General features: G+C 38.5%; 1 pseudogene; it reads right to left on the reverse strand.

Annotated features, from left to right (window-relative positions):
• Window positions 1-11,988: 11,988 nt before the first annotated feature.
• On the reverse strand, window positions 11,989-13,884 carry LOC127674591 (presenilins-associated rhomboid-like protein, mitochondrial; annotated as a pseudogene).
• Between the last annotated feature and the right edge of the window lie 549 nt (window positions 13,885-14,433).

Consider the following 14,433-nt stretch of genomic DNA (forward strand, 5'->3'; position numbering starts at 1 on the left):
TGAAAAACTCTAGGAAATACATTTGAAAAATATTAAAATTAGAAGATTTTCTTGGAAAATTTTACAGATATATTGGTAGACATACAAAAATAAGTAGAAATGAATGGAAAAATGAACTGGAGACATTTTCTGATAAAAGTGACGATTTTTATAAAACATTACTGCTAAAATTGAGGAAACATGGGGAAAATGTTGAAATTGAATATTTTCTATGAAAAAATTACAGATACATTGGTACACATACAAAAACAATTAGAAAGAAACAGAAAAACAAAGTGGAGTCATTTTCTGATAAAACTGAAGATTTTCATATGACATATTTCTCAAGAAATTGAGCAATTACGTGGGAAAAATGATAAAATTGAAGATTTTCTTGGAAAATTTTACAGATACATTGTAGACATACAAAACCAATTAGAAAAAATGCAAAATGAAGTGGAGACATTTTCTGATAAAACTGAGTATTTTCATATGACTTATTTCTGAAAATATTGAGGAAATACATGGGAAAATGTTAAAATGGAAAATTTCTAGGAAAATTTTACAGATACATTGGTAGACATACAAAAACAATTAGAAATAAATGGAAAAGGGAAGTGGAGACATTTAAAAATTGATGATTTTCATATAACATATTTCTGACAAAATTGCGAAATACATGGGAAAAATGATAAAAATGAAGATTTTCTTGGAAAAGTTTACAGATATATTGTAGACATACAAAACCAATTAGAAAAAAATGCAAAATGAAGTGGAGACATTTTCTGATAAAACTGAATATTTTCATATAACGTAGTTCTGAAAATATTGAGGAAATACATGGGAAAATGTTAAAATGAAAATTTTCTAGGAAAATTTTACAGATACATTAGTAGACATACAAAAACAATTAGAAATAAATGGAAAAAGGAAGTGGAGACATTTAAAAACTGATGATTTTCATATATCATATTTCTGACAAAATTGTGAAAGGCTTGGGAAATATGTTAAAATTGAATATTTTCTTGGAAAATTTTACAGATGTATTTGTAGACATACAAAAACAATTAGAAATAAATGGAAAAAAGAAGGGGAGACTTTTTCTAATAAAACTGAAGAATTTCATATAATATATTTCTGAAAAAACTTGATGAAATACATAGAAAAATGTTAAAATGGATAATTTCTAGGAAAAATTTTCAGATACATTGGTAGACATAAAAAAATTAGAAATAAATGGAAAAAGGAAGTGGAGACATTTAAAAACTGATAATTTTCATATAACATATTTCTGACAAAATTGCAAAATACATGGGAAATATGTTAAAATTGAATATTTTCTTGGAAAGTTTTACAGATACATTTGTAGACATACAAAAACAATTAGAAATAAATGGAAAAAGGAAGGGGAGATTTTTTCTAATAAAAATGAAGAATTTCATATAACATATTTCTGAAAAATTGAGGAAATATATGGGAAAAATGTTAAAATTGAATATTTTCTCGGAAAATTTTACAGATACATTTGTAGACACACAAAACAATTAGAAATGAATGGAAAAGGAAGAAGAAATTTTCTGATAAAACTGATGATTTTCATATATCATATTTCTGAAAAAGTTGAGGAAATAAAAGGGAAAAATTTTTAAATTGAAGATTTTCTTGGAACATTTTAGAGAGACATTGGAAGACAAAAAGAATTGGAAATAAATTGAAAAATAAATGGGGACATTTTTGATAAAACTGAAGATTTTCATATAACATGTTTCTGAAAAATAGAGGAAATACACGGGAAAATTTTTAAATGGAGTATTTGCTTGGAAATTTTTACAGATACATTGGTAGACATAAAATACCAATTAGAAATAATTGGAAAAACAAGATGGTGACATTTTCTGATACAACTCACGATTTTCATTTAATATATTTCTAAAAAAAAATTAAGGAAATATGGGAAAATGTTAAAATTGAAACTTTTCTTAGAAAATTTTACAGATGCATTGGTAGATATAAAAAACAAATAGAAATAAATAGAAAATGAAGTGGATGCATTTTCTGATAAAAGTGAAGATTTTCATATATTCTAAAATAATTGAGGAAATACATGAGAGTAATGTTAAAATTGAAGATTTTCTTGTAAACGTTTAGAGATACATTGGTAGAAATACAAAACCAATTAGAAATAAATAGAAAAAGGAAGCTGAGATATTTTCTGATAAAACTGAAGATTTTCATAAAACATATTTCCCAAAAAATTGAGCTAATACATGGGGAAAATGTTGAGTATTTTCTTGGAAAATTTTACAAATAGATTGGTAGACATATAAAAACAATTAGAAATAAATGGAAAAAGGAAGCTGAGATATTTTCTGATAAAACAAGATTTTCATAAAACATATTTCTCAAAAAATTGTGCTAATACATGGGGAAAATGTTAAAATTGAATATTTTCTTTGAAAATTTTACAAATAGATTGGTAGACATACAAAATCAATTAGAAATAAATTGAAGAACAAAGTGGAGACATTTTCTGATAAAACTGAAGAATTTCATAAATCATATTTCTAAAAAAATTGAGGAAACACTTGGGAAAAATATTAATATTGAAGAGTTTCTTGGAAAACTTTACAGATACATTAGTAGACATACAAAAACAATTAGAAATAAATGGGAAAAGGAAGTGGAGACATTTTTTGATAAAACAAAGATTTTCATATAACATATTTCTGACCAAATTAAAGAATACATGGGAAAATATTAATATTGAAGAATTTCTTAGAAAACTTTACAGATATATTGGCAGACATACAAAATCAATTAGAAATAAAGTTCATTAAAATTTATCTTAAAATTGAATTTTGTCATATAAAATTTTAGAGATAAAATGGAAGATATTAGACACATTTCTAATATAATTGAAAATTTAAATAGAAGTATTTTCTGATAAAATTGAGGATGTTGATGGAAAATACTTCTGAGAAAACTGCTGAAATGCATAGAAAATGTTAATAATGAAAAGTTTCATGCAAAACTATATAGATAAAAGGTAACCATAAAAACATGTCTAGAAGCAGCACAGGAAGCCAGCTATACCCCCAGCAGCCAATGAGGAGGAAGCAGCCTGCACAGGTGCAACTGGCCCTGCAGATCAGAGGCCTCTGGCAAGAGCCTTCTGCTTTCCACCTCCAGATCGTGAACACCTTAAGCCATAGTGTACCATCTCCAAGCAGTGCAGGAAGCCAGTTATACACCCAGCATCCAGCGAGGAGGAGACAGCCAGCACAGCCTGCATCCAGAGCTGATCAGGGCCACAGAGGTACATACCCAAATACAACTACAAGAGTGAGTCTCGGCTGCCATCTTTGCTTCTGTGACTGTGCAACAGATTGGTAGGCAGGTTTCACCAGAGTAGAAGATCACCAGGACTCCACCTGCACCCAGGAACTTGGCAGCACCACAGCAATTTGTGCCAGGGTAAAGCAGCTTACACAGGATTGCTGAAATAAGCCTGCAGACAAAAAGGAGGGGCAAGCTCCAGCCAGTGACAGCAGGCCCAACTAAAATCAGAGATAACCAGATGGCAAAAGGCCAATGTGGGAATATGGCTAACAGAAATCAAGGCAATATGGCACAATCCAAATCCAATTCTCCCACAACAGCAAGTCCTAGATACCCCAACACACCAGGAAAGCAAGATTTGGATTTAAAATCACATGTCAGGATGCTGATGTGCTGATGGAGAGCTTCATGGAGGGCTTTATGAAGGACATAAATAATATCTTTAAAGAAATACAGGAGAACACAAGTAAACAGGGAGAAGCCCTTGAAGAACTAAGGGAAAACACAACAAAACAGGTGAAGGAATTAAACAAAGCCATCCAAGATCTAAAGACAGCGGTAGAATCAATAATGAAATCACAAAGGGAGACAACTCAGGACATAGAAAACCTAGGAAAGAAGTCAGGAGTCATGGATCCAAGCATCAACAACAGAATACACATGATAGAGGAGAGAATCTCAGATGCAGAAGATACCATAGGAAGCATTGATACAATAGTCAAAGAAAATGAAAAATGCAAAATGCTCATGACCCAAAATATCCAGTAAATCCAGGACAAAATGAGAAGACCAAATCTAAGGATTATAGGCATAGAAGAGAGTGAAGATTTCCAACTTAAAGGGCCAGTAAATGTCTTCAACAAAATTATAGAAGAAAACTTGCCTAACCTAAAGAAAGAGATGTCCATGAACATACAAGAAGCCTACAGAACTCCAGATAGATTCAACCAGAAAAGAAATTCATCCCATCATATAATAATTAAAACACCAAATGTACTAAACAAAGAATTAATATTAAAAGCAGTAAGGGAAAACTGTCAAGTAACATATAAATGTAGACCTTTCAGAATTACACCAGATTTCTCACCAGAGACTATGAAAGCCAGAAGAGCCTAAGCAGACATCATGCAGACCCTAAGGGAACACAAATGCCAACCCAAATTGCTATATCCAGCAAATCTCTCAATTACCATAAATAGAGAAACCAAAGTTTTTCATGGCAAAAACAAATTTACACAGTATCTTTCCACAAATCCAGCCCTTCAAAGGATAATGAATGGAAAACACCAACAAAGGGAGGGAAACTACACACAAGAAAAAGCAAGAAATTAATCTTCTTTCAACAAACCCAAAAGAAGATATCCACACAAACATAAAAATTACATCAAAAATAGCAGGAAGGAACAATCACTATTCCTTAATATCTCTTAACATCAATGGACTCAATTCTCCAATAAAAAGACACAGATTAACAGACTGGGTTCATAAACAAGACACAATATTTTGCTGCATGTTACAGGAAATGCATCTCAGTGTCAAAGACAAACACTACCTAAGTGTACAGAGCCATATTGGGGTGTCATGCCACTTGGTAGGAACTCCACATTGATCAAGGTGAACTTCCTCTGGAGACATTGTTGAGCAGGGATTCCTGTGCTATTCAGGATCCTGCTCCACCTAGGGTGGAGCTCTCAGAATGAAGGTGAAATTCATTGTTCCTCCAGGTCTACGAATTCCTGAATTAACAAGGTGACCCACCCTGCTGCCTGAGCTGGGGAGCCAAGAACTGCCATTCCCCAGAACTGAGCCTGGAGTCTTGGGGGAGGGGCTTGCCCAAACTGTTAAATGCTCTTACCTCCATCAACTTGACCAGCAATTGTCATCCTGGCCCTCCTTTTCACTACTTCCCTGATCCATCCCTCAGTTTCTGTTCCAGGAACAGTTTGAAGTAGCTACAAAATGCAACACTTAAAGAGTAAAAGGCTGGAAAACAGTTCTTCAAGCAAATGGTCCCAGGAAACAAGCTGGAGTAGCCACTCTAATTTCAGATAAAATAGAATTTCAACCAAAAGTCATCAAAAAAAAAAAAAAGTTATAGACGCCCACTTTATACTCATCAAAGGAAAAATCTACCAGGAAGAACTCTCAGTTTTGAAAATCTATGCCCCAAATATAAGGGTACCTGCATTCGAAAAGGAAACCTCACTAAAGCTTAAAGCACACATGCCATGCCACACAATAATTGTGGAGGAATTAAAAACCCTACTCTCTTCAATGGACAGATCAGGGAAACACAAACTAAATGAAGTCACAGTGAAACTAACAGAAGTTTTGGACCAAATGGGTTTAATAGATAACTATAGAACATTTCATCCTAAAGCAAAAGAATATACCTTCTTCTCAGCATCTCATGGAACCTTCTCCAAAACTGACCATATAATTGATCACAAAACAGACCTCAACAGATATAAGATGATCGAACTAATTCCATGCCTCCTATCAGATCACTATGGAATAAGGGTGGTCTTCAATAGCAACAAAAACAACAAAAAACCCACATACACACAGAGGCTGAACAATTTTCTACTCGATGCCTTAGTCAAGAAAGAGATAAGGAAAGAAATCAAAGACCTTTTAGAATTTAATGAAAATGAAGGCACAACATACCCAAATTTATGGGACACAATGAAAGCAGTGCTAAGAGGAAAACTCATAGCTCTGTGTGCCTACATAAAGAAACTGAAGAGAGCTATACACTAGCAGCTTAACGACACACCTGAAAACTTTAGAACAAAAAGAAGTTAATACACCCAAGAGGAGTAGAATGCAGGAAAGCATAAAACTCAGTACTGAAATCAACCAAGTTGAAACAAAAAGAACTATACAATGAATCAGCAAAAGCAGGAGCTGGTTCTTTGAGTAAATCAGTCAGATAGATAAACCCTTAGCCAGACTAACCAAAGGGCACAAAGACAGTATCCAAATCAACAAAATCAGAAATGAAAAGGGTAAAATAACAACAGAAACTGAGGAAATTATCATATCCTACTATAAAAGCAACAAAACTGGAAAATCTGGAGGAAATGGACAATTTCCTAGACAGATACCAACTACCAAAATTTAATCAGCATTAGATAGCCCATCTAAATGGTCCCATAACCCCTAAAGAAATAGAAGTGGTCATTGACAGTCTCCCAACCAAAAAAATGCACAGGATCAGATGGTTTTGGTGCAGATTTCTATCAGACATTCAAAGGAGACCTAATGTCAATAGTCTTCAAACTATTCTACAAAATAGAAACAGAAGGAACATTACCCAACTTGTTCGATGAAGCCACAATTTCGCTGATATCAAAACCACAAAAAGATCCAACAAAAAAATTAGTCTAAGGACTAATTTCCCTTATGACTTTCAATGCAAAAAATAATAAAATTCTTGCCAAAAAAAGATAGCCTCTTCAACGAATGGTGCTGGTTCAACTGGAGGTCAGCGTGCAAAAGAATGCAAATTGATCCATTCTTATGTCCTTGTACTAAGCTCAACTCCAAGTGGAACAAGAACATCCACATAAAACCAGACACACTGAAACTAATAGAAAAGAAACTGGGGAAGACCCTTGAGGACATGGGCACAGGGGAAAATTTCCTCAACAGAACACCAATAGCTTATGCTCTATGATCAAGAATTGACACATGGGACCTCATAAAACTAGAAAGTTTCTATAAGGCAAAGGATAATGTCAAAAGGACAAAATGGCAACCAAGAAATTGGGAAAAGATCTTTACCAACACTACATCTGACAAAAGGCTTAAATCCAAGATATACAATGAACTCAAGAAGGTAGACTCCAGGGAGCCCAATATCCCCCTTAAAAATGGGGTACAGAGCTAAACAAAGAATCTTCACCTGAGGAATATCAAATGGCTGAGAAGCACCCAAAGAAATGTTCAACATCCTTAGTCATAAGAAAAATGCAAATCAAAACAACCCTGAGATTTCACCTCACACCAAGCAGAATGGCTAAGATTAAAAACTCAGGAGACAGCAGGTACTGGAGAGGATGAGGAGAAAGAGGAACACTCCTTCACTACTGGTGGGGTTGCAAATTGGTACAACCACTCTGGAAATCAGTCTGGCGGTTCCTCAGAAAACTGGGAATGATAACTTCCAGAGAATCCCGCTATACCACACCTGAGCATATACCAGAGGATTCCCCAGCATTTAATAAGGACACATACTCCACTATGTTCATAGCAGCCCTATTTATAATAGCCAGAAGATGGAAAGAACCCAGATGTCCCTCAGTGGAAGAATGGATACAGAAAATGTGGTATATATACACAATGGAGTACTATTCAGCCATTAGAAACAATGAATTCATGAAATTGTTAGGCAAATGGATGGAGCTGGAGAACATCATACTAAGTGAGGTAACTCAATCTCAAAAGATCAATCATGGTATGCACTCACTAATAAGTGGATATTAGCCTGGAAAACTGGAATACCCAAAACCTAATCCACATATTAAATGAAGTACAAGAAGAACGGAGGAGTGGCCCCTGGTTCTGGAAAGACTCAGTGTAGCAGTATAGGGCAAAACCACAACAGGGAAGTGGGAAGGGGTGGATGGGAGAACAGGGTGAGGGAAGGGGGCTTATGTGACTTTCAGGGAGTGGGGGACCAGAAAAGGGGAAATCATTTGAAATGTAAATAAAACATATATCGAATAAAAATATAAAAGAAAAGATGAAAAAAGAAAAAAAGAAAGTTGGAGTCAGGTGACATCTCATGACCCATGTGAGGATAGCAGAACTTCAAGTCTGCTAGTGAGTTGGTCCACAGGCAGGAGAATTGGGGCAATTGATCGAGGGCCATGGATTCATGCATTCAGGAAAACAGGGAAAGCAGTGGTCCCAGAGACCTGGCATCTGCATGAAACAAGAGGAAAGGCTTTTGAGGGGTTCCAGGCTCTATTTATTAACACTGGATATCTCTAAATGAGGCAATGTGTCCTCACAGTCCTAAAATCCTGTATGCAATACATGGTACATGGTAGGTCCTCAACACAGTCCACCCTGAACGAGCAATCTCCTTCCTGTCTTAGGATGAGAGTGGCTGAAATCAGACAGTATGACTGAGAGAGAGCCCACTTGGAAGTGTAGTAGTAAGAAACAGCACACACTCATGCTTGCAGGCAGATTGAAGCTTTAGAGCCATTATTGTGATGCAGGGTGATAATGATGATGGATTCACTGAGGATAAAGACCATCAGACAGTTCCCTTACTTATACTAACATTTGTCTTGTGGATATACCCTTCATTATCAGAAAAGAAGATCCCGTCTGTGCTTCATTCTGATATAGGTAAGAAGGGAAGAATAGTACTGTTTATACTGACATGGTTAGAGGGAATAACGTACAACATGTGATTCCTGAGATGTGTCTAGCTGTCAACAGAACCATAGATTAACAGATTCCACATTTTTCTCTCTTCAGAAAGTGGTTCCTGGGTTCTTGGAGTCATATTGATGGGAAATACTTCACTATTAGTAGTCATGAGATCATAACTGATCTCCTCCATATTTTCTGGGGAATATGTGCTTGGGACTTTCTCCTCCACATTGCCAAATATTCCTATGTCAGAGTTAGTTTTGAAAGTCTCACATTTTAATATTACAATTCTGTGTTTGTTTTTATCAAGATAGGGTGTTACTTTATAGCTTTGCTTCTCCTGGAACACACTCTGTAAACATGGCTGTCCTCAGCTACAGAGATCCACAACCCTCTTACTCATCAGTGCTGGACCAAAAGTTGTGCAATACCCACCACAATCTGTGACATCTGAGTGTGTGAATAGGTGGGTCTCTCACTCCTGTCCCTAATCTTGGGTCTTTGCTTTTTTGCCTTGGCCACCTGCTATGTGATTGTTGTGCTTTATCCTATTCTAAGTTATTTTGTTATGTGAAGATGTGATCTTTTAGAAACCTGTGCTTCTGTAATGAGTTACAGGAAGGCAGTGGATCCAGACGGGAGGAAACAGGGGAGAGGGTGGATCTGGGAGAAGTACAGGGAGTGGAAGCTATAATTAGCATATTTTAGGACAGATGAAGTGAATTTATTTCAAATAAAAGAAGAAAATGTAAGGAAATCTTCCAGAGTGAAATATGATGGAAAAGGATCCTGACTCACAGAGATATACTGACACATATTTACATAGCACTTGGTTGTTGAGTATCAGCAATTATCCACCACTGCCTAAGCACTCAGTCCCCATTGGCAATGGGTTGCTACTGCTTATCTCTTCCCCACACTTTACCAGAGAGGGCACTCCTCTCTTGCTGGTGCAATTGCAAGCTAGTTCGACCATGCTGAAAATCAATCTGTTGGTTCCTCAGAAAACTGGAAATAGTTTCCTCCTGAAGACCCAGTGTTGTGCCCAGATCATGAAAACCCCAAAGAGATCACCAGGAACCACAGCTCGTATGCAAGCACATGAGGGTCTTTAGTCAAGCTTGAGCTCGGGCCACTGACATTAATGATGGTACAACAGGAGAGGAGAGAGGCCCCGAGGTCTAGGGGAAGGGGATTATAAAGGAAGAATTCTGGAAAGACTCAGTGCAAGAGTATAGGGGAATTCCAGAACAGGGAAGTGGGAAGGGGTAGATGGAGGAACAGGGGGAGGGAAGAGGGCTTATGGAACTTGCAGGGAGTAGGGACCCAGAAAAGGGGAAATCATTTGAAATGTAAATAAAAAATATATCAATAAAAAAAAAAAAGAAGAAGCAAAGGTTTCCAAGGCTTTGCACTACATGAGATGGTAAAGGGATGTTGGCCTTTAAGCTGATTGGTTTACAGCACCTGGTTAAACCATAAGGAGGGCACATCCATCAAAAAGAGCACCTCGACCTGGGAAAAACTTATGTTTTCTTAGCCCACTCTTGTTATCAGCTAGCAGCAGTCGATTTGTCTGTTTTGCAACATGTGAACCGGATACCTGGAAGAGAATTCTGGGGATAAACGGGAAGGGGACGAAAGAGAAATGAGTCAAGACGACAGTTGCCGATAGAGACTGACTTTACTATTATTTAGCCAAAATATATAGTCTTTAGAAAACAACCCTGCCCCCCAAATGGCCTCGAATTCCTTGGATCTTCTTCTCAGCGGGTTGCCTGCTTCCAGTCATGCAGGTTTTCTGCTGGTCTCCAGGTGAGACTGCCCTGAGGCAGCCTTGGTTGTTAAGGTGAAAATGGCTGTATTGTTCTCAATGGAACAAGGGCCAGAGATAACATCAGGGGAAAGGTGGGGGCTGCCAGCCAGATCAATGCTGTGGGGGAAGGGACACCTGAGACATTTCATGATTTGTCTCAGACCTCAAGAGTGGGAACCACACCTCTGTAAGCCATGTTTCTTCACCAGATATATCACCCTTGTGCATATACTCAAAAGACACCCCACGATACTACAAGGATCCATGCTCCACCATGTTCCTAGCAGCCTTATTTGTAATAGCCAGAAACCACCCAGATGTCCCTCAGCAGAATAATGGATACAGAAAATGTGCTTCACTTGCTCAAGGGAATACTACTCAGCTATAAAAACAAGGACATCGTGATTTATCAGGTAAATGGGTGGAACTATATAAGTGAATATTACCCAAAACGTACTGAATTCCTGGGATACAACCCAAAGAACACTGCAACATGCACAAATGCCAAGTAAGGAGGCTTTAATACTGCTTAGAAGTGGGGAATGGATAATCAGAGTAGGCAGAGGGAGGGAGGGACCTGTGTGGGAGAAGGGAGGGAGAGGGGAAAGGAGGAACAGGGTCTGATATGGAGGGGACAGGAGAGAGTATTGTACAGGGCCAGGAGAATGAATGGAAATATGCATCCTCTGAGAATGGGAAGTAGGGGAACCATCTATATAGTACAAGAGACCTAGGAGGTACAAGACTCTCAGGACTCATGGAAGGTGACCTTAGCCAAAACCCCCAACACGGGGAAGAGGGAGCTCAAAGAATCAACCTCAATTAGGTAGACAGTGTTAATAAACCACAGTCAAGACTCTGATCCAGAATTGCTCCTGTCTAAAATAACCACAGAAACAAAAATGGGGAAGAGACTGGGGGAAAAGCATCCAATGACCAGTCCAACTTGGGATCCATCTCATGGGGGTGACCAAGGCCTGTCACTATTACTGATGCTATGGTGTGCTCACAGACCAAACCCTGACAAGGGTTTCCTGAGAGAGGCCCTACCAGCAGCTGAATTACAGAGAGGCAGATACTTACACCTGACCATTGGATTCAACCTGAGGTTGAATTTGGTCAAGGACTCAATAACCTGAAAAAGACAATGACCACATAGGAATAGCAGAAGACTCAACTAACCTAGACTCCCAGGGAGATCCCAGAGATTGAGACACCAACCAGGAGCATGCAGGCCCAATCTGAAGCCCCTAGCACATATACAGCAGAGGACTGTCTGGTCTGGCCTCAGTGGGAGAAAATGCTTTTAATCCTTACTAGACTTGAGGGCCCAGGAAGGAGGAAGCATTGGGTGAGCACCTACTTGTAGGCAAGACGGAGGAGGAAAGGGAGGGGTATAGAAGGCAGAAATGGACTGAAATATAAATAAACAAAAAATAACCTTAAAAATAAAAAAAATAAAAAAGGAAAAAGTGAGTGATCATGGACAGCAACCTTGGAGAACAAAGAGCCTTTGATGCTGGGTTGGATGTAAAGAATCTGACTATGGTCCAATGCAGGGACTGCACTCTCCAGAAGCAGAATAAGATTTTGTTTGCAACTATGATGCCTGTCACAGTCCTCTGGACATCACCTAGGCTAGTATACCACTTGTTAGTCTTCTGAGATGTCCTTCCTCTTGTGGCCATTTACTATCCAACCAGATAGATTTCATACCATCAACATAACTCTGCACCCTGGATGTCAGGGATTCAAACTGTCAAATACCACCTGATAGTAATGCACATCCAGGGATCCCAGTAGTGAAAGACAAAGGCTTCACTAGAGTTCTTCTAAGCTAGGGGGAAGGACAAAAGACTGTTTCCTCCAGGAGCAGGATCAAGGCACTTCTGTATGCTGTCCCCATGACACTGACTGATCTTCAAGGTTTATCCTCCCTCAGTTCCTCTATAAATGCACATTTAGGCTGAAGAGATCATTTAAACCTGCATTGGAGCAGCCGAGGAGCCTCGGTCTCAGAGAGCTCCTGGTAGCCTTCCTCCTAGGGAGGCACACGAGGGTGAAGGAAACCCAAGTGTCAGTGTACCCAACCTTGCAATGCCATGGTCCCAACCTCTGCCCACCTTGTCTTAATCTTACTAACCCTGCAGAAACACATTATAATTAATTTGACATGACACCCTCAATTTATTGTGTGTATGCCATGTCTCAAAGAACACAAAATTTGGTGTTCTTATATTATTTTTTTCCATTAAAAATAGATAATTTTCTCCTAGAAGAAATAACAGAAAAATCCCATAAATAGTAAACTACAAGCCATAAATCATGCACAAAGACATGATGCCAATCCTTAGAGGTCCTGTAAATGCATCTTTAGTCATTTTGTGTTGATATAGGCTATAATCACACCACTCAGTACCCTCTGAATATAGCTCAGCAGTAGAGTTTTGAACAGATATGAACTTTTATTTTTATTTTTCCATTTAGGTCTTACTTCAGGCAATGTTCTTCTCTGGTTTTGATGTGAAAAGCCATTGTGCATAAATTAAATCTTCATTTGATGCTTCTGCAGAGTTTCCTGAATCTCAGAGTTTCACTCTGTGACTGAATAGGACACAGACAGGTAGGGAACCCAGAATGCTAGTGGTAAATGCACAGGCTTACATTTCTACTGTGTTGTGTGTATACATTCCCTGGCATGGCCTGGTGTGTTCATGGTTGTGTGATGAGATGGGAAGAGGAAAGTCATTGTGCATACCTTCCTCTGATGTAGTCTGCTCAGACAAGCCACCACCATTCCATCCTCTGGGTTTTAGCTGCTGTCTCCTGGTTTCCTCTATTTCATGGGTTTATTTCCCTGTGTGTTAACTTCCAGTGTGACAGAGAAGGGTCTCATATCTTCATCCCAGAAGCAAGAGCTCATTGAGAAGAACACAGTGTGCTGTGGAGTCTCTCAGCCAGATCAGGTGAAAAGAACGTGGGGACACTCTGGGTAGGTTGGTTCCCTTCCAGCATCCTTATCTCCTCAATAGGTTAACTGTATCCCTTCTTTTGTTCATCAGCAGTCTGTTGAGGTTCAGTGTGATTCCATGTGCAAAAAATACCCTGCCATATCAAACAGACGGAGAGATCAAGGGACAATAGAGTGAATCTATTGTAACAGGTATCCCAGAACTCTCACTGTTAGATTACTGGTCCTCACATGTGGTGCACGTGTGGTGCGTGCCCAGCTCTTTCTGGAGTCATTGTTGATATTGTTCCTTCACAATCCTCCTATGTAGAGGTGAGTGTGTGCTACACTTCTTTAGTAGCACTTCCAGCCACTCGCCCTGGCAATCACCACTTACCTCAAATTTCATATGGCTGGTTGCTTTTATCTCCTGCAGGTCCTATGTCCATCCATCCGTGTCTTTTTCTCCCTAAATCATGCTGGTTCCTTTCTCCTCCCTCCTGCTTCCTTGATTTGGCAACTCTAAGGGTCTAGCCTGTTCCTCTCTGCCAAACCATTAGCTGCTGGAATTTTTATTGATCAATCAAAACCCAACTCTGTACAAGGACCTTTAACATTTGGACACATATATGCCCAATTATTCCAAAGAAATAGAGCAAATTTGCAAAACCTTGTGTAGTAGTAAAGTGGCTTGTTTAGCCTGCTTTTATACAGAACCCAGGACTACCTTCCACCACTCACTCAATAGAAAATGCTCTATATGCCCAGGAGTGGTATAGCTGGATCTTCTGGAAGTGAGGTGCCCAGTTTTCGGAGGAACCGCCAGACTGATTTCCAGAGTGGTTGTACCAATTTGCAACCCACCAGCAGTGGAGGAGTGTTCCTCTTTCTCCATATCCTCGCCAACACCTGCTGTCTCCTGAATTTTTAATCTTAGCCATTCTGACTGGTGTAAGGT

Source organism: Apodemus sylvaticus, chromosome X, assembly GCF_947179515.1.
Source record: "Apodemus sylvaticus chromosome X, mApoSyl1.1, whole genome shotgun sequence".
NCBI classification, from domain to species: Eukaryota; Metazoa; Chordata; class Mammalia; order Rodentia; family Muridae; genus Apodemus; species Apodemus sylvaticus.